A 27,962-nucleotide genomic window follows, 5' to 3' on the forward strand; every position below is an offset into this window, starting at 1 on the left:
GTTTCAGCCACAGCACTTTGACAAACATATTGAGCTTTTAATATGCAAAGATATTTCATTGATGATTATAAATGGCGGACTTCTTTCCACACACTGTCATCGATCATTGAAGTGACAAAGTTTGCAATGAAGTGTTTGATCAGAAAGATGCAGTATATAGCGTAACTCTGCAAATTATAACAAACATATAATGATGCAGGACTGTCAGGAATCAATGCAAAATGAATGAAAATGGTCTTTTCATCTATGGCATTCTGAAACTGGAAGGAAAATGAATAGTCAGACTAACTCACAAATATTGATCGCCTCTATTATGTTAAGCATGCGAATAATAATACTTGAAGAATTTAATCATTTCAGTTTAAAAACTGGTGTCTGATTAAGTCGATGTTTCTCACCAGTAGATGATATAAATGAGATAATTGCATTGGACGTTAAATTAGATAGAACATACAGTGCAGAAGGAGGCCATTCGGCCCATCGAGTCTGCACCAACCCCTTAAGCCCTCACTATCCCCTCCTACCCTTTTTGGACACAAAGGGCAATTTAGCATGGCTAATCTACCTAATTTGCACATCTTTGGACTGTGGGAGGAAACCGGAGCACCCGGAGGAAACCCACGCAGACACGGGGAGAACGTGCAGACTGCGCACAGACAGAGATCCCGGGGAATCAAACCTGGGACACTGGCACTGTGAAGCCACAGTGCTAGCCACTTGTGCTACCGTGCTGCTCCATATATATATATCAGATATATCAAATGCATCTCCCCTTACAGATAGCATTGCTGAATCCCCACCATGACCATCCTGGTGTTGCCAGTGACCTGAAACTGAGCTGAACCAGCCATATAAATATCGTTGCCACAAGAGCAGGTCAGAGGCTGGTAATTGTGCTGACTCTCCAAAATCTGTCCACCATCCACAAGGCATAAGTCAGGAGTGTAATGGATCCACTTGCCTGGATGAGTGAAGCTCCAACAACACTCAAGAAGCCCGACACCATCCAGGACAAAAGAGCCTGCAAGATCGACACCACATCCACCATCTTCAACAGCCACTCCCTCCACCATCGACAGACAGTGGCAGCCATGTGTGCCATTTACAAGATGTACCACTGCAACTCACCAAGGCTCCTTTGACAGCACCTTCCAAATTGTGACAATACCAACGAGAAGGCCAAGGGCAGCAGATTAATGGGAACATCAACATTTCCAAGTTCCCACACAGTCACTCACTACCATAACTTGGAAATATATCGACATTCCTTCACTATCGCTGGGTCAAAATCCTAGAACTCCCTCCCTAACAGCACCACAGATGTACCTACACCACACATACAGCAACTGTTCAGAAGGTGGCGGTAAAGGGCAATTAGGAATGTGTACAAATGCAGTGCCAACACCCTGCTGACAAATGTTTAAATATACTTTGTATAGTTTGCACGTATTTCACTGGTGTCACATAATACGAATTCTGAAGTTCTGTAAGAACAAATGTGAGAATTGCCAGCCTCAGAAACCTTCCTTTCAGCGAATGGCGTGATTTAATGCGTAAAACACAAAGTCCCGTTTTGGGCATGTATAGCGGGGTGATTCTCGGCACCTGAGAGTTGAGCGTCCTGTTTGTGTTAACGTGTCTTTTACTTGAATAAATAGTCGCCAATAATTGCGACACGACTACTAAGCTATTTATTCTCATTAAGGTTTCAGTTGTCTCTTCACACCAGCACGACTACAACACAGGCATCTACCCGGCAACGTGGCAAATTACCCTGGTGCGCCCAGAAACAGAACAAATCCAACCCAGCCAATTACCGCCTTAGCAGTCTACTCTCCATCAACAGCGCTGTCAAGCAGCAATTACTCAGCAATAACCTGCTCACGGACGCTCAGTTTCAGTTCTGCCAGGGTCACTCAGCTCCTGACCACATCCTGTAAATGAACTTTTAAAAATCCAAACATCACTCCCCACGCACTGCTGTTCCAAGTTGGAATAACCTCGCAGATAGCATCAGCCTACTTTATTACACTCCCCACTGGCCAAGGTGAACATGTGCAGGAAACCTCTGTCCAAATTTCTGTTAGCAAGATTAATGCAGAAACTTACACATCAGCGCTACAGAAGAGCAATTCAAAATGTGTTTGTTATTTGTATCTTTAAAGTACAACTAATGACATCACTTTTGGATTACATAATTTCGAGAACATCAGGGGCTGGATTTTCCGATTCTGGGGCTATGTCCCCACACCGACGTGGGAACGATGGTGTTTTATCGCAGAACAAATGGGGTAAAATGGCTACCGATTCCCTGTTTTGCTGGGGGCTAGCAGGAAGACAGCAAAGAGCACCCGGCTCCAGCTGGGGGCTAGCAGGAAGACAGCATAGAGCACCCAGCTCCAGCTGGGGGCTAGCAGGAAGACAGCATAGAGCACCCAGCTCCAGCTGCCGATACAGCCCGGAGAATTGCTGGGTCCATGGCCGCGCATGCGCATGGCGGTGTCCTGCAGTGGCCGTGCCGTTCTACATGATGGAAGCAGCTCGCAGACCAGGCCAGCAAAATAGCCCCCCCCCCCCCTTTGGCCGGCTCGCGCCTCCCGGACCACCCCCGCACAGTGCCCCCAGACCCTAATAAAGTCCCCCCTGCCTGCTGATAGGCCCTCCCCCGACTGTGGCAGCGCTGGACTGAGTCCGCCACACCGAGCTCCCAATGGATGAGACCACAGGCGTCGCACGGCATCGGCAACTCAGCTGGTGGGGGCGGAGTGTCGGGGGGGGCGACCTCAGGCAATGTCCCGAGGCCGTCGATGAGTAGCATGGCTTTGGAGGGGGTGGAGCATTGTGACAGCAGCGCCACCCCATTTGGTCGGGAATTCTGATTCTCCGGCCGAGCGCCGAACGCGATTTCGCCGTCGGCAACCGGAGAATTCAGCCCCATAAATAGCCAATGACAACGACTGATCAGTTTCCACATCAAAAACAAAACTGGTCCTTGATAGGAATTCTATGATTCTGTGTGTGCTGAATACTTCTGAAGCGAGATTGCCCCTGATTACAGCTTTAAAACAATCTAAATCCTTCAATAGGCTATAATTAAGTCCGACTTGTCAACAGATTATTGCAATTTTATTCAGTAACAGGACTTGTTTTATTCCATGACCTGTGCCTTAATGCAGGTTTGCAATATTCCATTTTGAAAATTTATGGAGATGTGTCTGAAATAACGAAGATATATTGTGATAGTGATGTCAGATTTAATTAGTTACTGATGTTGAATTGTTCATAAATTCCGAATAATTTGAGACAAATTAAGGCATTGTTTTTTAATTATGTAAATAAGGTCACATTCAAATTATCCAGCACATTGTGTGAAGTTGTGACTCTTCTGTTTGTTTTTTGGTGCCAATGTAGTCAAACATAATGACGGACGCTTACTTCAAGAATATTTATAGCAATTGAAATTCTGAAGCAACCAGGAATGTATCTTGAATTTCCGTTTATGTTGTCCTAATTTCCTGCTGTAAATTCAGTGGAAAATTGACAAAGGTGCAGGAAAAATGTGGTCAATGGTAGTTGAATCTTTTTCTCAAGGATTTTTCCTACTGTGGTTGTGCAGATTATTAAAAACAATGTGTGGAATCTCAGGATCGCAGACTTCATACTGTGCTGTGATCTGCTGGAGTATTCCAGTTCTATTCTTATGACATAAGAATTAATGACTGCACCTTTAATATTGAAACTAACCAAATAATTTGAAGTTCTTACAAAATAAACCATCAGTTCATTGTTTTGTATACTTCCAACATGAGAACAATTGAAAGACTATTGTGATTCTCGGCTAGACCCCAACAGTGGCCAAGATTCTGGACCGAAACTCCAATATTTTAGTTTATTTTGTAAGACTGTGCGGATGATTCGCTCCTGGAGTGATTGCACGCAAAAATTGGGCTTGGTTATTTTTAAAACAAAACATGATTATGAATCCAATGTTAAACTGGTTTTAACTTCAAACCCGAAACAAACAGCTTTTGATTGGACCTTAACACCACTGCTCCATCTCCTGTTGAACAACAAGAAAATAGACATACTCCATCCAGCTTACACCAGCATGGCTTAAAGTGATACTTCATTCCAAAATGGATCCTGGCTCCAGTGAGAACCCCGTCAGACTCTATCGGAATGTTTTAAAATGGCTGCTTCACTTGAGTTCTTTCAGCCTTTTTCTTGTCTCCAGACAAGGATTCTCTGTTTTTAACTCTTATCACTTTTTAAGCTGTCTCGTTGGGAAAGAAAACTGCCTCTCTTGTGGTCACACAAGGTTTGCCAGATCAGCGTTTAGTCCCTTTCGGCTTTCTCCCTAAACACTAAACATCTGGGGCGGGATTCTCTGACCCCCTCGCCGGGTCGGAGAATCGCCAGTGGTCGGCGTGAATCCCGCCTCCGCCGTCCTCCAAATTCTCCCGCCCCCCAAACATCGGCCCGGCGTGAATCGCGCCGCCCGCCTTGGAGAATGGTGGGGTCCAGCTCGACTCAATGGGCCCCGGGGCTGCCCGGATTCTCCGGCCCGTGATGGGCCAAAGTCCCGCCTGTCTTTTGCCAGTCCCGCTGGCGTAAATTGGAGTAGGTCCTTACCGACAGGACCTGGCGGCGCGGGCAGCATCTGGGATTCTTGGGGGGGGGGGGGGGCGTGGCGGGATCTGGTCTGAGAGGTGCCCCCACGGTGGCCTGGCCCGCGATCAGGGCCCACGAATCCACAGGCAGGCCTGTGCCGTGGGGGCACTCTATCCTTCCGCACAGGAGGCTGTACCGTTCCACCATTCCCGGGGCGGAAACGAAGCCCATTGCTCATGGGTGGGGATGACGCCGGCAAACGCTGGCACTCCTGCACATGTGCCAACTCGCGCCGGCTGGCGGAGGCCCTTCGACGCTGTTTGGCGTAGCGCCAATCCCCTTTCCTGGCGGCCGGCGGCGCGGCAACCACTCCAGGGCGGGTTTAGCCCCTGAAGGTGTGGAGGATTCTGCAGCATTGGGGCGGCCCTACGCTGGAGTGGTTCACGCCACTCCGTCCCACCAGAGTTGCCCGCCCTGCTAATTACGGAAGAAACCCACCCCAGATCCTTTTCGAAATGGCTATGTGTTTCTCTAAGCTCCACCTAGCACCGGCCTGATCACCTCAAGGTGAAAATAGAACAGTATCTCTACAGGCAGGCTGTAAATCATTAACTCTCTTGGGGCTTCCCCAGTCAAACCACACTAACCCCAGGTGTTTAACCCTTAAATTGCCCACGACACTTTTAATCAAATTTCCGAAAATCTTTGATCATCACAAGACGAGTCAACCATTTGATCCCTCATGCCTGCTCCACCGTTCATTACGATCATAGCTGATCTTTTATCTCAACTCCACTTTTGTTCCTGTCCCCCTATCCCTTAAATTCCACGAGAGACTAAGGGCGCAATTCTCCCAAAGGGAGACAAACAGCCGACACCGGAGTGAAACCCGGAGTGTTTCACTCCGGCGTCGGAGGCCGCTCCTCGCCCCCTATTCTCCCCCCCCCACCCCCCAGGGCGGGGGGGGGGGGGTTAGGAGCGGCGGCTCATGAATCCCGCGCGCCCGGCCTTGACGCTTGCGTCAAAGCGGCGCGTTGGGAATGACGCGGCCTGCGGCGCCGAAGTGACGTCAGCCGCGCTTGCGCGGTTGCCGTCTTCCCATCCGCTGCCTGGCAAGACATGGCGGCTTGATCTTGTGGGGCGGTGGAGGGAAAAGAGTGCGTCCTTTAGAGACGCTGGCCCGACGATCGGTGGGGACCGATCGGGGCCAGACAGACATCTGCTGAGCACACCCGTGGTGCTCGATCCTCCCTCCGCCCCCCACAGGCCCCACACTCACCGTTTGCACGCTGTTCACGCCGGCAGCGACCAGGTGTGGTTGGCGCCGGCGTGAACCGGTCAGGTTCGGCAGGCCTCTCGGCCCATCCGGGCCGGAGAATCGACGGTCGCCGTGAGAAACGGCGATCGGCGATTCTCCGAGCGGCCTTTCGCAAAACGCGACATGCCATTTTGGGGGGGAGGGAGAATCGCGGGGGTGCCAGGGCGGTGTGGCGTGATTCGCCCGGCCCTCCCGCAATTCTCCCACCCGGAGTGGGGTGCGGAGAATCGCGAACTAGAAGTCCAGCGATTCTGTTCCTGAACACGTTCCCTGATGGAATATCCACAATTCAAAAAAACAGCATAAAAACTGAAAGAGGCCATTGAAAAGGCTTGCTCTAATCTCTCGCACAAATTGGAACAGAAGGGTTGGAGAATACCCAATGGAATTCAGGACATGAAGATCATGTCCACTCAGCTGCAATTTTCCTGTCGTGTTTTGTGAAGTTATTTTCAGAGGTGAAATTCATAAACATTGGAGATGATACTTTCAAAGCACTCAAAGCCCAATTGTTCCTTCACCGTTGTTGGTCAAAGGTTGACAGACTGAGAGTGCCTTCATCATCACACAGCTGTAACGGTCCAAGAAGATGGTCCCCAGGGCAGCACAGTGGCTCAGTGGTTAGCACTGCTGCCGCACTGCACCGAGGTCCCAGGTTCGATCCCGGCTCTGGGCCACTGTCCGTGTGGACTTTGCACATTCCCCCCGTGTCTGCGTGGGTTTTGCCCCCATAACCCAAAGGTAGGTGGATTGGCCGCACAAGATAGCCCATTAATTGGAAACAAGCAATTGGGTACTCTTAATTTCTAAAAAAAGGTAAAAAATAAAGAAGATGGCTCCCATGGCCTTCTCAAAGGGCAATTAGGATTAGAATGGGAAATAAATGTTGCCCAGCCAGTGCTGCCCACCCACATCCTGCCAATGAAAAATGAATGTTTGAGTGATACTGTTAAGATACTGAGTTTGTCTAATGCAGTATGGTTGCTGTTGAAAATTCCTAGCACAGAGGGGCAGTCACAGAGACTGCTGGCTGGAAGATTGTGGGCATTCATGTCGCATATTCTTAAATTCACTTGAATTAAATTATTTAAATTAACAAGGAGAACATTGGACACTAATGGACCAGCACGGACCAGAGCTTCCTGCAATCACTGCAACATTCCAGAACTATCTCTAAATGAATGGCCACCTTGTTCTCCGTCGAAATTGTATCGGTGGAGAGGATTCCATCACACTCCGGACTTGTGCCTTGTAGATGGTGGACAGGTTTTGGGGGGTCAGGAGGTAAATGACTCACACCAAAATTCCCAGATTCTTCTGACTTGCTCATATGTGTGTTCTGTGCAGTTTTTGATCAATAATAATTCTTACAATGCAGATTTGGGGGAATTCAGTGATGGTAATGCCATCGAATGTGATGGGGGGGATGGTTGGATTGTCTCTTTTGGAGATGGGCTTAGCCTGGCACTTGTGTAGCGCGAATGTTACTTGTCACTTATCAGCCCAAACTTGAATTTGTCCAGGTCTTGCTGCATTTGAGCATTCGAAGAGTCATGAATGGTGCTGAACATTCCCACTTCTGACCCGATGGTGGAGGGAAAATCATTGAAGAAGCCACTCAGGATGGTTGGGTCAAGGACACTCTCCTGAAGAATTTAAATTCTTCCAGTTGCCACGTGGGAAACGTAAACCCCAGGACATTAGTCTCTGCATTATTTTGGACCATTGGATTACGAATGCAGAGACTTTCTCATCATCTCTCTGTGAGCTCAGTACTATTCAAAGCTGCACTCTGCTACTTACTGTTGAGGATATTGGGTTTGGACACTAGATACTCTTGTGTCAGTGACCGGCACTTGCTGTGTGTGCAGCTACTCATCATTGCTGCCCACCCCCTTATCCCAATAACTCAGCCCCATCTCCATGCTTGTCTTCCCTCGCCTCCAGAAGTGAGATCACAGCTGTTTGGTCCTTTCTTTTGACGCCTTCAGATTACTTGCTCAGGCGGCAAGTGCTCCGAGTACAGATGGAGTTACCTCTTTGTTACCTTTCCACTCTCGCTTACCGCTCTGTGCCAATGGCTGAGCAGCTCCCTATTCATTCACTGATGTCAAATGGACACAACTCCAAGCCTAGCTTCCAGTTGGGATACCGCTTCACTGCTCCGACTGTGGCATGTGGTCAAAACCTTCATGGTTCCTGTGTCTGCAAAGAAAAGTCATTTACCCATTCCCGCGGCTGTTAATTGGATTATTTTATGTTCAAGTGCTGAGCCAGCGTGTTCAGGCAGCTTGCTATCATTCGGGTCCCTGTTGTTGTTCAGAAATGAACGGGAAGTGAGATCATGTTGAAAGATCGGACCCCTACATCTATTTCAGGTTTTCCTCTGCTCTCTTCCAATCCTGCCTTCCCCCAAGGATCAAAAACTCAGGGCAAAGTCTCAGGAACAGTAGCGCCAGACTTTTCCCAAGTGAAATCGGGGAAGAATTTGTAACACAAAGGGTGGTAGAATTTTGGAAGTGACCTCCGCAAATGACTCGATAAATTGTTAATTTTAATTCTGAGATTTTAAAAAAGTATTCAGGGAAATGGGGAAAGGTGTGTTGAGCCAGAGGAAATGGGCGAGCTACTAAATGAGTACTTTGCATCAGTGTTCACCAAAGAAAGGGACTTTGTGGAAGATTGTTCTTGGGTAGGGTGTGTGGATAGTCTGGATAATGTTAACATTGAAAAGGAGGAAGTATTGGGCCTTTTAAAAGATATTAAGGTAGATAGGTCTCCTGGGCCAGATGGGATTTACCCCAGAATACTGAGGGAAGCAAGAGAGGAAATTGCAGAAACCTTGACTGACATCTTTGTATCCTCATTGGCTGCAGGTGAGATCCTAGAGGACTGGAGAATAGCTAATGTGGTACCGCTGTTTAAGAAAGGTAGCAGGGATAATCCTGGAAACTTTAGGTCAGTATTTCATAAATTATTGGAGAGAATTCTCCAATAATACCCATTTGGAAAAAAATGGACTGATTAGCAGTAGACAGCATGGTTTTGCGAAGGGGAGGTCGAGCCTCACTAACTTGATCAAGTTTTTGGAGGCGGTAACAAAGGTGATTGATGAGGGGAGGGCAGTGGATGTTGTTTACATGGACTTCAGTAAAGCCTTTGACAAGATGCCTCATGGTAGACTGGTATAAAAGGTGAAGTCACACGTTTCAGAGATGAGGGGCGGAATTCTCCGCAAGGCCACGCCGTCGTGAAACCCGGAGAGGTTCACGACGGCGTCGGAGGCCTCTCCTTGCCCCCTATTCCCCCCCCCCCTCACGGGAGCTAGGAGGGCCGTGCCGTAAATCTCGGCCGCGGGGCCTTGTCTCTGGCGTCAAGGCCCGGGCAGCACGGTAGCATTGTGGATAGCACAATCGCTTCACAGCTCCAGGGTCCCAGGTTCGATTCCGGCTTGGGTCACTGTCTGTGCGGAGTCTGCATATCCACCCCATGTGTGCGTGGGTTTCCTCCGGGTGCTCTGGTTTCCTCCCACAGTCCAAAGATGTGCAGGTTAGGTGGATTGGCCATGCTAAATTGCCCTTAGTGTCTAAAATTGCCCTTAGTGTTGGGTGGGGTTACTGGGTTATGGGGATAGGGTGGAGGTGTTGACCTTGGGTAGGATGCTCTTTCCAAGAGCCGGTGCAGACTCGATGGGCCGAATGGCCTCCTTCTGCACTGTAAATTCTATGAAATATCTATGAATGACGCAGCCGGTGCGCCTAATGACGTCAGCAGCGTATGCGCAGGTTGGCCGGCTCCAACCCCCGCATGTGCGGCTGATGTCACGACGGATGACGGCTCAAACCCGCGCATGCGCAGTTGCCGTCTTCCCCTTCGCTGCCCCGCAAGGCATGGCGGCTTGATCTTCGGGGCCGCGGAGGGGAAAGAGTGCGTCCCTTTGAGATGCCGGCACCGGTCGCGGGCCAGTCCCCTCCCGAGCTCGGTCGTGGTGCTCACTCCCCTCTCTGCCCCCCACAAGCCACAAACCAGGTATTGGCGCCATGTTCACGTCAGCAGCAACCAGGTGTGGTTGGCGCCGGCGTGAACCGGTCGGGAACGGCAGGCCATCCGGGTCGGAGAATCGCGGGCCGCCGTGAAAAACGGCTGCCCGTGATTCTCCAAGCAAAACGCGACACGCCATTTTGGGGTGGTGGGAGAATCGCGGGGGGTGCAGGAGCGGCCCTCCCGCGATTCTCCCACCCGGCGTGGGAGCGGAGATTTCCGCCCGAGGTGGTAAAATGGATACAGAACTGACTCGGTCACAGAATGTTTGTGTTCATTGGACGGGGCATCAAGTATAAAACCTGGCAAGTCATGCTACATTTGTTTAGAATCTTGGTATGGCCGCACTTGGAATATTGCGCACAATTCTGGTCACCACACTACCAGAAGGATGCGGAGGCTTTGGCGAGGGTGCAGAGGAGGTTTACCAGGGTGTTGCCTGGTCTGGGGAGTGTTAGCTATGTGGAGAGGCTGAATAGACTCGGACTGTTTTCATTCGAAACACAGAGGTTGAGGGGTGACCTGATAGAGGTCTACGAGATTATGAGGGGCAAAGATCGAGTGGATGGGCAAGCACTCTTTCCCAGGGTGGATGGGTCAGTCACCAGGGGCATGGGTTTAAGGTCCGTGGGGCAAAGTTTAGAGGAGATGTGTGAGGCAGGCTTTTTACACAGAGGGTGGTGAGTGCCTGGAATGCGTTGCCAGGGGAGGTTGTGGAAGCAGATACATTAACAGCATTCAAAAACGTATCGTGACAAACACAAAATAGCGTGGTTGAGGATTGGTGTAGAGGGATACGGAACAAGAAGTGCTGAGGGGTTTTGGGCAAAGGTTGCTATCATGACCGTACAGAGCTTGGAGGGCCGAAGGGCCTGTTCCTGTGCTGTGTCTGTGTGGAACAAGGTCATAGATCACCCACACTCTCATTCAATTGGTGGAACAGGTTTGAGATGCTAAATGGTCTCCTCCTATTCCCTGATGTCCTTGTCTTCAGAATACTCTACTTCAGTAATTACATTTCAGATAAAAACTTCTATTCTGTCAAAAAAATAACAAAACCAAAAGTATGTATTATTTAGGGAGTCAATTAAAAAAATGCACATAGTAGATTAGCTGATGATAAACTGGCATTTATTATGATGGCTAATTGTGCTTCTAAAGTTACAGTATGTAGAAAAGGGAGTAAATAAAATGATTTCCTTCTCTCCAGACTGAAAGAATCATCACCGTCTGTCAGTGCTGATGGCAGCTCCAGCAGCACTTACTGCTGGATTAGGTTTGATTTCAGATCACAAAACAAACAGGGAGGATCTCTTTTAGGTGGCATTCAGTGCACAATGCTGGGTAAATGTTCAGATGCCTCCAATGTCATATTGCATATGTTCTGTGTTTCACGTTAGCTACAGGCAAGCCATCAGCAGTGTCATCAAGATTGGGTGTGAAGAAGCGTGCGTAGTAACAGACATTTGTCAGAAATATTTATTTCCACCGCACCCTTTCCTTTCGCAAACACAGAAAGAAATGTGAGCCCCCCAACCTGGCTGATTTTAATCCAGCGCATTCCTGAATGTCAGAACCGCCTGTCAACTGCATTACATTTGCCACATGGTTATTTGAATATATTTTGCTGTGCGCACCATGTCCGTTGATTTTTATAGGGATGGATGACATATTATCAGTCTTAGATCTCTTTCAGGAGGGGATGTCAAACTGCCTATTCTCTGATGGAACTAAATGAACTGTGTTCACTAAACCGTGTCAATCAATTATATGTGTTCACCAAAAGCAAGGAGAGATGAACCACTAGATGTTATTAATTTTCGCGGAATTTACAAGGTTCCACATTGCTTAACAGAGATATTGCTGGGTAGTGGATGGTGACAGATGTGAATGCATTCGAGAGAGAGAATGCCAATGGAATAGAATGAAAAAGAATGTGCAAAGCTATGTGCAAGAATGAAAGACTTTGCACAATGTTTTGAAAAACATATTTATAGGTTATTTCAGTCTGATACGTGCTCCAACACGGAATGATTAATATTTCTCTATACAAAGTGAGTTTAGAATGGATACTGTATATAAATATAACATCAATAAGAAAGGAATCTGCAAACGGTTATCAATATTTTCCATAGGAATCATAAAATCTCGACAGGACAGAAGGAGACCATTTGGCCCATCAAGTCTACATGACATTCTGAAAGAACACCCCCCCAGGCCCCCATCCTATTCCCTGCAAGCATGTAACTTAGCCTGCACATACCTGGACACTGAGGAGCAATTTAGCATGGCCAATCTGCCTAACCTGCAATCTTTGGGACTGTGGAGGAAATCGGAGACCCGGAGGAAACGCACGCAGACACAGGGAGAGCATGCAAACTCCACACTGGCAGTCAACCAAGGCTGGAATTGAACCCGGGTCCCTGGCACTAATCCACGTCCCCACCGCTCTGCTCGTGCTTTTGCTACATTTTTGGAACGATGGGATTTTGAAAAGTATTTAGATGCATGGTAATTAACTTTGTCGAAGTAATTGTAGTTTCAACAAATGAATTACAATTTAGCAATCTAATCAAGGGAATCAAATTGTAATAATATGTATAGTCAGGCTAGTGAAGGGTTAATAATTACATCTATGTGCAAATCAAACCTCGAGGGCATTACTAATTCACTGTATTCAGACAATCTCTTGGGAAATTCTGGGAGAAGCTGGAAGAAGAAGCATGAGGAGAAAGCTAAGAAGAACATAAAGATAGCAGATTGAATGTTAATTAGAGATAGATAGCATGAGGTCAGATCATAGTGTCGTTAGTAGTTGAATGCTGTAATAAAGATTCAATATCATTGATTATCATCTGTAGCTCAGTAGAGTGCATGAACGTCATTTAGTTAGTAGTGTAATAATAAATTAGTTTTGTTTCAATCTTTTGATTGGTATATTCTTTGTTTCCACTACATCGGGTCATTCTGTAAGAAAAGACAAGAATACAACATATACCACCAGTCGTGGTAATGATATAATAAACTCTGAAAGAAAGGTTTATGCAATGTACCCCTGCTGTATGCAACAGATTTTTAACTCGCAAAATGTATAAAACTTGTTAATGAAAAGGAAGAATGTGCAGGGAATCAGATGAGAGAATGGTATTGGATGTCTTGCTCATTCGGACAGCCAATGCAGATAGAGTTGGCTGAATGGCCCCTTCTGTAACAATATTGTGATTCTATGATTCAGGCTTAGTAATGAAATGGTGTTGAACATAGATAAATTCTGAATAGGAAAATATGACAGTGTTATGGGGTAAGAGCATGGGAAAGATAACACTTTCAAAGAGGTACGACAGGCTCGATGGGTCAGTTACTTCTCCTGTGCTGTAGAATTCTATGAACTGATTTACAATGTGGCACAAATTGGTGAGATTTAGGTTAAATCATCAAATTGCCAAATCATTTTCTGTTAGTATCTCTATTCTAGAGCTGTTGGCCTGAATATCAGAATCCAATCACAGGGCCCACACAAAGAGAAGGGAATCGCTCCTCTATCTCTAAGCTCATGTTATATTTTCCAGCCCCAGAAGTTACATTTCTGACTCTGAAGAAGTGGAGAATGTTCACCGTCTTTGGACAAATAAACAACAGAAAAAAACAAGGAAGGATTTTCACTTGTCAATTGTGACCCAATTGCAGTACTGAATTTGTGGAGGGTTCATAAGAATATATAGAACAGCGAGAGGAGAGTCGGAGTTTTCAGTGTTTAAAACAGCGAGAGGAGAGCCGGGAGCAGAGAGGAGCAGACCTGCGCGGGACACTGCGCTGCGGGGAGGAGCGGACCTGCGCGGGGCACTGCGCGGGACACTGCGCGGGACACTGCGCTGCGGGTCAGACAGCTGCTTGTCTGTTTGTTTATTTACACGGTAAAGTGACGTCACAGGAGATTGTGACCTGATTGGCTGAAAGGCAGACTAGGCTAAATTGAATATTTGTGGAGTTACTAGTTTTAATTTGATTTAAATTACTATTTTTAAGTTGATTTGAATTACTATTTTTAAATTTGACTTAAATTACTATTTGAAAGTTGACTTGAATTAATATTTTAAATTTTTAATCTCACTTAAATAACTATTTTGGGTTGATTTAAATTACTATTTTTAAGTTGATTTAAATAATTTTAAAATTTTAATTAAATAACTTTTTAATTTCAATTAAATAACTATTTAATTTGTTGTCAAATCAAGCAAGATAAATATTCAGGGATGAAGCTAATTAAATAGTATACGAAGATTGGATATAATCCGACACAAAACATCTTTCTAAAGTTAAATTTCAAAAGTTTAATTTAAAGGAATAAATCATGCAGGACAGCTCCAAGGCGTGGTCTGCTCCTCTTGCTCCATGTGGCAGGCTGGGGACAGTTCCAGTCCCCAGGGTCAGCATGTGTGCAGGAAGTGTCTCCAGTTACAGCTCCTGGAAACTCGAGTTTCCTCGAGTGGCTGGAGGCACTGTGGAGCATCTGCGAGTCGGAGAGCATCGTGGGTAGCACGTATAGAGAGGTGGTCACACCGCAGACTCAGGCTCCGCAGGCAGGAAGGGAATGGGTGACCACCAGACAGAGCTAGAGAGCGAGGCAGGTAGTGCAGGAATCTCTTGTGGCCATTCCCCTGCAGAACAGATATACCACTTTGGATACTGTTGAGGGGAATGGCCTCTCAGGGGAAAACAGCAACAGCCAAACTCGTGGCACCCTGATTGGTTCTGCTGCAGAGGGGAGGGGGGATAAGTGTGACAGTGCAATAGTTATAGGGGATTCAATTGTAAGGGGAATAGACAGGCGTTTCTGTGGCCGCAAAAGAGACTCCAGGATGGTATGTTGCCTCCCTGGTGCTAGGGTCAAGGATGTCTTGGAGTGGGTACAGGACATTCTGGAGGGGGAGGATGAACAGCCAGTGGTCGTGGTTCACATCGGTACAAACGACATAGGTAAAAAAAAAAGATGAGGTCCTAAAAGCAGAATATAGGGAGCTAGGAAGGAAGTTAAGAAATCGGACATCGAAGGTAGTGATCTCAGGATTACTAGCGGTGCCACGTGCTAGTCAGAGTAGAAATAACAGGATATATAAGATGAATACGTGGTTGAAGGGATGGTGTCAGGGAGAGGGTTTCAGGTTCCTGGGGCATTGGGACCGGTTCTAGGGGAGGTGGGACCTGTACAAACTGGACAGGTTACACCTGGGCAGGACTGGAACTGATGTCTGAGGGGGGCTATTTGCTAGAGCATTTGGGGAGTGTTGAAACGAATGTGGCAGGGGGATGGGAACCGATGCAGGAAGTCGGAAGGTAGTAAAACAGGGACAGAAACAAAAGGCAGTAAGGGGGAAAGTGTAAGGCAGAGAAGCCATAGTCAAAAATCAAAAAGGGCGACAATACAAGGTACAGTGACTGAGGGGAGCTCAGTGAATAGGCCCAATAATATTAAAAGGAATAAAACGGGAAGTAAAAACATAAATGGAAAGCGACGCAGCAGGTTGTTACATGAAGATATGGGTTCAATGACAAGGAAAATTAGGAGAAAAGTTAAGAGGAAAAATAACTTAGTAGAGGTTACTGATCGAGGTGTTAAGATTCAAAACAGAGGTATAAAAGCCAGCATAAGTGTACTTTACCTGAATGCTCGTAGTATTCGGAATAAGGTAAATGAGTTGATGGTGCAAATCATCGTGAATGACTTTGATTTAGTGGCCATTACTGAAACATGCTTTAAATGATTGTCACAACTGGGAGTTAAATATCCGAGGGTATCAAACTATTCGGAAGGACAGAGTGGATGGTAAGGGAGGTGGTGTTGCTCTGTTATTTAAGGGTGACATCCGGGCAATAGTAAGGGATGATACTGGTGCTATGGAGGATAAGGTTGAATCCATTTGGGTGGAAATCAGGAATACTAAGGCGAAAAAGTCACTGATAGGAGTAGTCTATCGGCCACCAAACAGTAACGTTATGATGGGGCAGGCAATAAACAAAGAAATAACGGATGCATGTAGAAATGGTACAGCAGTTATCATGCGGGATTTTAATCTACATGTCGATTGGTTGAACAAGGTCGGACAAGGCAACCTTGAGGAGCAGTTTATAGAATGTATCCGTGATAGTTTCCTAGAACAGTATGTAATGGAACCTATGAATGAACAAGCAGTCTTAGATCTGGGCCTGTGAAATGAAACAGGATTGATTCATGATCTCATAGTTAGACATCCGCTCGGAAGGAGAGATCATAAGATGGTGGAATTTAAAATACAGATGGAGGGTGAGAAGATGAAATCAAACACGAGTGTTTTGTGCTTAAACAAAGGAGATTACAGTGGGATGAGAGAAGAGCTAGCTAAGGTAGACTGGGAGCAAATACTTTATGGTGAAACAGTTGAGGAACAGTGGAGAACCTTCCAAGCGATTTTTCACAGTGCTCAGCAAAGGTTTATACCAACAGAAAGGAAGGACGGTAGAAAGAGGAAAAATCGACCGTGGATATCTGAGGAAATAAGGGATTTCAAATTGAAGGAAAAAGCAGACAAAGTGGCAAAGGTTAGTGGGCTACTAGAAGACTGGGAAATCTTTAGGAGGTAACAGAAAGTGACTAAAAAGCTATAAAGAAGAGTAAGATAGATTATGAGAGTAAACTTGCTCAGAATATAAAAACAGATAGTAAAAGTTTCTACAAATATATAAAACAAAAAAGAGTGGCTAAGGTAAATATTGGTCCTTCAGAGGACGGTAAGGGAGACTTAATAATGGGAGATGAGGAAATGGCTGAGGAACTGAACAGGTTTTTTGGGTCGGTCTTCACAGTGGAAGACACAAATAACATGCCATGGCCAATGGAAATGAGGCTATGACAGCTGAGGACCTTGAGATGATTGTTATCACAAAGGAGGTAGTGATGGGAAAGCTAATGGGGCTAAAGGTAGACAAGTCTCCTGGCCCTGATGGAATGCATCCCAGAGTGCTAAAAGAGATGGCTAGGGAAATTGCAAATGCACTAGTGATAATTTACCAAAATTCACGAGACTCTGGGGTGGTCCCGGTGGATTAGAAATTAGCAAACGTGACACCACTATTGAAAAAGGAGGTAGGCAGAAAGTGGGTAATTATAGGCTAGTTAGCTTAACGTCGGTAGTGGGGAAGATGCTGGAATCTATCATCAAGGAATAGCGAGGCATCTGGATAAAATTTGTCCCATTGGGCAGACGCAATTGTCCCATTGGGTTCATTAACAGCAGGTCGTGCTTAACTAATTTAGTGGAATTTTCTGAGGACATTACCAGTGCTGTAGATAATGGGGAGCCAATGGATGTGGTATATCTGGATTTCCAGAAACCTTTTGACAAGGTGCCATACAAAAGGTTGCTGCATAGGATAAAGATTAATGGCATTAAGGGTAAAGTAGTAAAATGGATAGAGGATTAGTTCATTAATAGAAAGCAAAGAGTGGGAATTAATGGGTGTTTCTCTGGTTGACAATCAGTAGCTAGTGTTGTCCCTCAGGAATCAGTGTTGGGCCCACAATTGTTCAAAATTTACATAGATGATTTGGAGCTGGGGACCAAGTGCAATGTGTCCAAGTTTTCAGACGACACTAAGATGAGTGGTAAAGCAAAAAGTGCAGAGGATACTGGAAGTCTGCAGAGGGATTTGGATAGGTTAAGTGAATGGGCTTGGGTCTGGCAGATGGAATACAATGTTGACAAATGTGAGGTTATTCATTTTGGTAGGAATAATAGCAAAAGGGATTATTATTTAAATTATCAAATATTAAAACATGCTGCTGTGCAGAGAGACCTGGGTGTGCTTGTGCATGAGTTGCAAAAAGTTGGTTTACAGGTGCAACAGGTGATTATGAAGGTGAATGGAATTTTGTCCTTCATTGCTGGAGGAATGTAGTTTAAGACTATGGAGGTTATGCTGCAATTGTCTAAGGTGTTAATGAGGCCACACCTGCAGTATTGTGTTCAGTTTTGGTCTCCTTACCTGAGAAAGGACGTACTGGTGCTGGAGGGTGTGCAGAGGAGATTCACTAGGTTAATCCCAGAGCTGAAGGGGTTGGATTATGAGGAGAGGTTGAGTAGACTGGGACTGTACTCGTTGGAATTTAGAAGGATGCGGGGCGATCTTATAGAAACATATAAAATTATGAAGGGAACAGATAGGATAGATGCGGGCAGGTTGTTTCCACTGGCGGGTGAAAGCAGAACTAGGGGGCATAGCCTCAAAATAAGGGGAAGTAGATTTAAGACTGAGTTTAGGACGAACCTCTTCACCCAAAGGGTTGTGAATCTATGGAATTCCTTGCCCAGTGAAGCAGTTGAGGCTCCTTCATTAAATGTTTTTGAGATAAAGATAGATAGTTTTTTGAAGAATAAAGGGATTAAAGGTTATGGTGTTTGGGGGGAAAGTGGAGCTGAGTCCACAAAAGATCAGCCATGATCTCATTGAATGGCGGAGCAGGCTCGAGGGGCCAGATGGCCGACTCCTGCTCCTAGTTCTTATGTTCTTATGTTCTGATGAGACCATTCAGCATGTCCTTCCTATCTGCCATTCCAGAAGATCATGGCTCATCTCCCTCCAAACTCTATCCATGAACCTTGAGTGACAACAAACTAGGCAAATAATTTTGCACTGACATCAGAAAACTCATTAATCACTGGGCACCATGTAATTAATGTTCTTTTCATACTTCTCAAGCAATTAATGAGCCTCCAACCCAGAGTAAATTATCAACAGTTTGTTAACCCAAGGACGGAAAACAAGTGTGTTCTGCCAAGTTGATTATCAGGGAAATTGATGTGTTAGCACCATGCGCAGCCCTGGGATCTGTGGGCGCTGGGATGAGAGAGCAAAATATGGCATATTAGCGGGAATCTTGGGATCGAACGTTGCTGCTGGGCTATCTCATGGTTTTCAGAAAGCATCCAATAGGTTGAACCCTGAGGAGAGGTTCTGAGCAGGTTTTCAGATCTTCAATCCCTGAAGGACGCACGTCATCGGGGAAGGAAATCATTGGGGCCCAAGAGCTGTCCTAAAATCAGCATTTACTTGTATGCTCTCTCTTTCCCCATGGAGATACACATGGTGGGTCAAATAGTGAAGGACTAATATACCATAACCTTTTAGGTTAATAATGAGAAATAATGATCGGTTGCCCTATGTGGTTTCATACCATAAATACTTTTCAGACGAGCATCAGAACATAAGAACTAGGAGCAGGAGTGGGCAATTCAACCCCTCGATCCTGCTCCACCATTCAATACGACCATGGCTGATCGCCTCTCAGCCTCAACTCCACTTTCCTGCCCCTTCTCCATAACCCTTCAACCCATTATTAATTAAACTCTGAATAACTCCTCCTTAAATTTACTCAATGTCCGGCATCCACCAGACTCTGGGTAGTGAATTCCACAGATTCATGTCCCTTTGAGAGAAGTAATTTCTCCTCCTCTCTGTTTTACCTCTGCTACCCCTTATCCTAAAACTATGACCTCTCGTTCCAGATTGCCCCACAAAAGAAAATATCTTCTCCATGTCCACTTTGCCAATCTGCTTTATCATCTTCTAAGGGTCTTTGGATGTGCCAAAACGGCTTCAGAGCCTCGGTTTCAGAAGCTGCTGGAGTTCAATAGAATGTGGCAGATGCTTCTGAACAGTATGGTGGCATAGCCCCTTTAAGGGGGCAGTCTCCACAGACCACATGACTTCCTTGGGACCAATTGCAAAGGTGCGTGCCAACCCTGACCGATAGGGAGTTTGCACAGGGCCCTGGGAGTAGTGTGCCTGTTATGTAACTGCCTTCACCTTTCGTCAATAAATCCTTTTGGTAACTATTGGAAGGTAACATTTGGGAGGTTCAGGGATCCATTTTGAAGGCATAAGGTGCCCTTTGGGATTGGTAGAGTAGATAAGACTGTGCTTTAAAAGTGGATAAAAACTGTGATACTGCCAAGCTTTTGAGGCATTTGAATCTGCAGCACTTTATTTTTAAAGCTGCAGTTTAAATAAAACCTGGGTCGGGATTCTCTGACCCCCCCCCCCACCCCCCCTCCCCACAGAGCCAGAGAATCGCTGGGGGGGGGGGTGAATCCCGCCGCCGCTGGCGGCCGAATTCTCCGGCGCCTGGGTTTTGGCGGGGGCGGGAATCGCGCCACGCCGGTCGAGTGGCCGCTAGCAGCGCCCCCCCCCGGCAATTCTCCGGCCCGCAATGGGCCCAGCGGCTGCCCATTTTAGGCCGGTCTTGCCGGCGTACATTAGACCTGGTACTTACCGGCGGGAATTACCGACGGGCCTCCGGGGTCTTCAGGGGGGGTGCAGGGGAATCTGGCCTCATGGGGTGCCGCCACGGTGGCCTGGCCTGTGATTGGGGCCCACTGATCCGCAGGCGGGCCTGTGCCGTGGGGGCACTCTTTCCCTCCGCACCGCCTGCTGTGGACCTCCGCCATGCCGGTGCGGAGACGAACCCCCCTGCGCATGCGCTGGGATGACACTAGCACACGCTGGCGCTCCCGCGCATGTGCCAACTCGCGCTCACCTGCGGAGGTCCTTCCGTGCCGGTTGGCCTGGCACCAACCCCGCCTGCGCTGGCCTAGCCCCTGAAGGTGCGGAGGAGTCCGCACCTTCCGGGCAGCCCGACGCCGGAGTGGTTCATGCCTCGCCCCACCGAGTAGGGGAGAATCCTGCCTAGATCTTTAAACTTCCCTCTGTTTCTTGATATTAGCCTGAGGTTTGTCACTCTAGGATTTGTGCTCTGTGACTGAGTCCACGACCTCTTATTTTCACAGCTGGGTGCCTGTCAGTTCACAGATTGATTGACAGCTCCAAATGGTTATAAAGTCCTTGATATCTTTGAAAATACTCAAATGTTTGTTTAAAGGGCATTCGGCAGTTGAATGTTTTAAATGTTTTTTTACAAACAAGTGATATTTTAAAAATAAAGTCTACAATAGACACTTAAAATTTTATTTTATTTCTTCTCAACAAGGCTCCTGAGATCTGCCCATGAAGGATGCTGGGTGAGTTGACACAGAGCGTTTCAATGCCAAGGGTAGTGTGTGTGGAGATATGGGTCAGCATCGGTTGGCATGAAGTTGACATGATGGATAAGAGGGACCATGGTGGTGAGTGAGGAAATGCAGCAGCATGTGTTGGCATGGGAAGTTTGTACGGGGTGTGGTGGTGTGAGGGATGGTAGTTTTGATTTTCATTTTTTGACAAGTCCTGGGGTCTGAGACTAGCCTTTCACACAGCCCACTTCTGCACCCGGCAATGCTTGTGACTACATCCCTAATCTTTCCAGGGGTGGGGACCCTTATAACCTTTAACACCTGTACCGCGGAATGAAAATTAGGAGATCTGGGGCACTTTGTCCCGAGTTGAGGTTGTGGAATTTTCCCAAGTCTGTGCTGGTGCCACGAGAGCAGAAGTTCAGCCCTTGGAGTGGGACACATCCCTCGACAGGGCAGCAAAAACATAGGGCATGATTCTCCAATGCCGCGCGTCATTGGGAAAGCCGTTGTGAACTCGGCCGAGTTTCACGACGGCGTCGGAGGCCGATCCTCTCCCCCTATTCTCCACCCCCGGGGGGCTAGGAGCGGCGTTTCGAGAACCTCGGCGGCCGGGCCTTGACGCTTGCATCAAAGCGGCGGGCCGAGAATGACGCGACGGCGGCGCCTAAGTGACGTCAGCCACGCATGCGCGGTTGCCGTCTTCCCCTCCGCTGCCCCGCAAGACATGGCGGCTTGATCTTGGGGGGCGGCGGAGGGGAAAGAATGCGTCTCTTGGAGACTCCGGCCCGACGATCGGTGGGCACCGAACACGGGCCAGTTCCCTCCCGAGCACGTCCGTGGTGCTCACTCCCCTCTCCGCCCCCCACAGGCCCCAAACTTACCTTTCACGCTATGTTCATGCTGGCAGCGAACAGGTGTGGTTGCCGCCGGCGTGAACAGGTCGGGCACGTCTGGCCGCTCGGCCCATTCAGGCCGGAGAATTGCCGGTCGCCGTGAAAAACGGCGAGCGGCGATTCCGCCACACGCCATTTTGGGGGGGGGGGTGGGAGAATCGCGGGGGGTGCCAGGGCGGCGTGTCGTGATTTGCCCGGCCCTCCCGCGATTCTCCCACCCGGAATGGGGAGCGGAGAATCGCGCCCATACTGTCAGCATATTTAGAAATTGTCAACAATTTTTTGTTAATAATGGTGCTATAATTTGGATTTTAGCTTCATTGGATCAAAATTCTATCTCCTTCATGGCTCATTTGAATGAATTGAAGTGTGGCTAATCTATTTTTAACCGAATATCAATGTGTCATTAAAATAATATTGATGCAGAGGTGATATCTTCAATCATTAAGTTAAACTAAACACAAAATAACGTACAGTAAATTACCAGAAAATTACATACTGAGCAAATAAATGCGTCTGGTGAATTTCCCATGGGATCGCTCATGGGAAGTGACTGATATTTGCTTTATAGGAACAGGGCCATTGTACCAGGACATAGGTCCAAAATCAGAACATTCCAACAACTAGCAAGATCATTTGTACCAACGTGCACTCTGACCTCTGACCAATCACCCTTCTTTTTCAGAATGCCCTGTCGTCGCTCTGTGACATCATTTCTTCTGGCACCTGGGAGGCAACATACGATTCTGTATCCCCAGTACCTAACCTCAGCAGCCATTGTGCCAACTTCATTAAAAAGCAGTACTAAACGACGCTAGCGCGACAGCCCGCTGGGGAGTCGGGTACTTCCCGGGAGAACGCTGCATTCGACTTCAATCTCATTGATGAGATTTAAATCAATGGGAATGAGGGTTAATGTATATTCTTGCCATTTTTGGGTGTGATCCGGAACTCGCCATTAGGAACGTGTCCGGTGAATCGCAAAATGATTCGTCCCCAGACTGATTCTCGATTTTTACCTCTCCCGCTATTCACCTGGTGCGCCTGGATCCACGCTGGGCATAACTCAGGTGCTGAATCACGCCCACTGTCTGATTGCTATAAAGCTTCCTTACCTGTGTACTACAAATGCTGATATATCATTTGTCTTCATAATTACCGAATGTACCTGCATGTTAACGTGTTGCGATTCGTATCCAAGGATCCCTCTGAACAGAACTTAATAGTTTCCCAGGACACACAGGAGGGGGGGGGGGGGGGGGGGGGGGGGGGAGCCTTGACAAGAATCAACATGTCAGTAAAATCAGCAGACAATAAATCATGGCTAAAATTTCTCCATGATTTCCAGCACCAGCTGAACATGGGATGATATTCAAGACTCGGCGTGAGACAATGACCGCAAGGTGAACATGCAAACACATAAAATAGGAGCAGAACTAAAACATTCAGCCCCTCAAGCCTTCTCCACCATTCAATAAAGATCATGACTGGTCTGTTTGTGTTTCGAGCTCTATGTTCCCATCTGTACTCAATGACCTTTGATTTCCTTGCCTTAAAAATATCCCATGATTCCGCTTCCACTGCCTTCAGAGGCAGAGGTTCTAAAGCCATGTGAGAGAAAATATTTCTCCTCATCTCTGAGGGTGACCCCTAGAGCTGGTATCACCCACAAGAGGAAACATTCTTTCCACACCCACCTTGTCAATACCTTCAGAACCTTATTCAATCAAGTCAGCCCTCACCCTTCTAAATTCCAGTGGAAACAAGTCCTGCATCTCCTACTCATCCTCATCAGAAACCTCGCACATTCCAGGCATCAATCTGGTAAACCTCCTCTGAACCACGGCCAACTCATTTACATCCGTCCTTAAATAAGGAGACCAAAACCGCACACAGCGATCGAGATAGCCCGTATACCCGAAACATGACATCCTTACTTTGAAGAGCAATTCCTCTCATAATAAAGGACCACATTCCATTAGCCCTATTGAAAATGTACTGCACCTACATACCAGATTTCTGTGACTCATACACTAGTACAGTTAGATCCTCCTATAACTTGTTTAAGTAATACTCCGCCCTTTTATTCTTCCTGCCAAAGTGAGAAACTTCACATTGTCAGCACGGTAGCGCAGTGATTAACACAGTTGCTTCACAGCTCCAAAGTCCCAGGTTTGACTCCTGGCTTGGGTCACTGTCTGTGCGGAGTCTGTACATTCTTCCATGTCTGCGTGGGTTTCCTCCGGGTGCTCCGGATTCCTCCCACAGTCCAAAGATGTGCAGGTTAGGGGGATTGGCCATGATAAATTGCCCTTAGTGTTGAAACAAAAAAGGTTGGGTGGAGTTACTGGGTTACAGGGATAGGTGGAGGTGTGGGCTTAGGTTTAATTCTCGCACCTTCCCCATAACAGACAATAAGCTAATGGGCCTGCAGTTTCCTGGTCTTTTTTGAATAGACGGATTATGTTTGCTAATTTCTAGTCTGTTGAAACCTTTCCAGAGTCTAGGCAATTTTGAAATTAACACCAACATATTGACTACCTCATTAGCTCCTTTTTTCAGACCCAAACGTGAAGTCCATCTGGACCCGGAGACTTGTCAGCTGCAGCTCCACCAGTTTGCTCTATACCATTCCCAACCATCTTCAGCTACTTCAGCAATGGCTTCCCTTCCATCATAAATGGAGATGTTTGCGAATGACTGCACAATGTTCAGCACCATTCACGACTCCTCAGATAATTAAGTTGTCCATGTCCAAATGCAAAACTTAGACAATATCCAGTCTTGGGCTGACAAGTGACAAGTTACATTCGCCCCTCACAAGTGCCAGGCAATGACCATCTCCTGAAAGTGAGGACCGAACCATTGCCTCGTGACATTAAATGGCATTACCATCACTTAAATCCCCACAATCAACATCCTGGGGGTTACAGTTCATCAGAAACTGAACTGGGCTAGTCACATTAATACTATGGCTACCAGGGCAGGTCAAAGGCCAGGATTCCTACGGCGGATAAGTCCCCTACTGACCCCCCCAAAGCCTGTCCAACATCTACAAGGCACAAGTCAGGAGTGTAATGGAACTTGCCTGGATGAGTGGAGCTCCAACAATACTCAAGAAACTCAACACCATCCAGGACAAAGCAGACCGCTTGATTGCTCCCGTTTCCACAAACATTCAAATCCTCCACCACCAATGAACAGTAGCAGCCATGTGCACCATCTGCAAGATGCACTGCAGAAACTCACCAAGGTTCCTGAGACATCACCTTCCAAACCCCGTCTACTACCATCTAGAAGGACAAGAGCAGCAGATACCTGGGAACAGCACCATCTGGAGGTTCCCCTCCAAGTCACTCCGCATCCTGTCTTGGAAATATATTGGCGGTTCCTACGCTGTCGCTGGGGCAACGTCCTGGAACTCCCTCCCTAACAGCACAGTGGGTGTACCTACACCCCAGTGACTGTAGCGGTTCAAGAATTCAACTCAACCCCACCTTCTGAAGGGCAATTAGGGAAGGGCAATAAATGATAGCCTAACCAGCGATGCCCACATCCCGTAAATGTTTTTTAAAAACTTTCCCATGACTGTAATTTCACCAAGTTTCCCTCTCTGTCCACCGCCTGATTCACAGCCATTACTGGAATGTTTTTTGAATCTTTATTAGTGAAAACGGAGCAGAATATTTGTTCATCTCAGTCGCTATTTCCTTGTTATCAATTAATAACTCCCCATTATCACTCCCTGGAGAGTGAAAACTCATTTTCCTGAATATTTTCCTTTTTAAATACCTGTACAAACTCTTGCAATCCATTTTTACATTTCCTTCCAGCTTCCTCTCACAGTCTATTCTCAATAATAATAACACAGTAAGTATCATCAATGATAGCTCGATAAGATAACTTATTTTATGTATTTATATTGATATCAGGCATGGCATAAGCTAAAAGCATAATCACAGAAATACATGAAACCCACATTCAGGAAGAAATGTTTAAATAACCAGCTTATCCTCAATCAGATGAGATAATATTGAAATGTACTTATATTTTGAATGTTACATTTTATTTACTGCTCTTTTCAGATAAATATGACACTCAGAATAAATGCATCTGTGATAATGTTTATGGAATAATTGCTCTTTTTAGTTACACACAGCAGATCGGCTGTGAGATCTTTCAGAGCCGCTATGGCAATTTACACTCACTGTAGGTACAGTGAATTCTTCTTAACTGCCATTTGTCAAGTGTCTAAGCAAGACTTGAAATGACTCTGCTTAGCCTGCTGATTGCACCTGAATCCGAGATGCAGTCTGCGATTTTGAATAATTTGAAAGTGCAGCATCGAACAAGTCACAATAAATTGCCTTCCATGAGAAAATATTGGACGGGATTCTCCCCTAACTGGCGGGGCAGGAGGTCCCGGTGTATGAATTAGCATGGTACAAGGGAGAGGTCCGCGTACTGGGTCCCGCTACTAGTGGCAGCGAAGTACCGATTCATATCTGGTGGGAGCACCCTAGGCTCCAGCACAGACAATCCCACTGGTCTGAGACAATCACTTCAGGCGGGCTGTGAATGCCAAAGATCTGGTGTCGTTTGTCCACTGTGGCTGCTGCAGTGGTGGAAAGCAAAAACTGAACATCCAGCCAATTGGATGGGCGTCTACGATGACTAAAATCACCAAACTGACGACGGGACCTGCAAGGCTGATGGCTGTTTCATCCACAGATGCCATGGCCACTCCCACAGGTGCAAACATGCCGGAGGTGGAAGATTGTGTTGAGATTGACAGTGGTCACACCGATTGACCATACTTTCAATGTACTTGGCCATCCCTGACCACCATAGGTAATTTCTGGCCAGCACCTTCATTTTAGATTGTCCTGGGTGACCACTGTGTTTAATTCTTGAAGAAGAGGCTCTCGGCCCGGGGGTGGCACTATCACTCTGCAACCCCACAGGAGGAGCCCATCCTCACAAGTGATTTTGTCCCTACGTTGCATATAGGGCCTCATATGTTCCAACTTCTCAAAATGCCAGCCTGTAAGAATCATCCTCTTGATAGCACAGGGTCTCGCTTGGTCGCCAAATAAAATAGATAAGCTAACAAAAGAATTTAGAGCCAGGACGATCTCCTGTGAAGTTCCGCCAGCAAAAGGCCGGAAAATCCCGGCCTTCATCAGAGTAAAACGGGCACTTTTCCAGCTTTAATCGAATACCTCTCAAGCAATTCTTCCAAATTGGCTTTCTGTTCCTCTGATGTCATCCCTGTCGTGAGGATATTATTCAGATACACGAAAACCTTCAGAATTCCCTGCAATGGGCACTCCGCTGTGCGCTGGAATATCGACAGGCCAACGAGATACCGAATGACAATCTTGCAGGGAACAAGCCTTTCTATGTATTTATAGAACAAACGTTCTGGACTCCTCTTTCAGCTCAAGCTGCTGGTGCACATGGCTTAAATCTAACTTTGTGTATTTAAGACCACCAGACAACTTAGGATATAAAATGAAATTAAATGAAAATCGCTTATTGTCACGAGTAGGCTTCAATTAAGTTACTGTGAAAAGCCCCTAGTCGCCACATTGCGGTGCCTGTCCGGGGAGGCTGGTACGGGAATCGAACCATGCTGCTGGCCTGCTTGGTCTGCTTTAAAAGCCAGCGATTTAGCTCAGTGAGTAACTTTCGCCTCCCTGTTCATCGTGATCTTATCATCACCACAGATTCAGATTGTGTGGGCCGGCTTCAACACTGGAACGATGGGTGCTACCCATTTTGCAAACTGCACTGGAATAATTGCACTCAGGTCTCCCAGACACTTCAACTCCATCGCTACTTTCTGATGCAGAGTATAAAGCATCGTCTGAGATGAAAAAGTTTGATGTTGCTCTTGGCTCTGCATAGGTCTTTCCCTTCACTTCTTTGATATATCCCAACTCTCTCTGGAAGACTTCGTGGTGTTTTCACAGAAGCTCCTGAAAAATTCTGGCAGTGATACTGAATATTGCTTCCCAATTCAGTTTGATTTTCTTCAGCCAACCACATCCC

The sequence above is a fragment of the Scyliorhinus canicula genome, chromosome 5 (assembly GCF_902713615.1).
Source record: "Scyliorhinus canicula chromosome 5, sScyCan1.1, whole genome shotgun sequence".
NCBI lineage: Eukaryota > Metazoa > Chordata > Chondrichthyes > Carcharhiniformes > Scyliorhinidae > Scyliorhinus > Scyliorhinus canicula.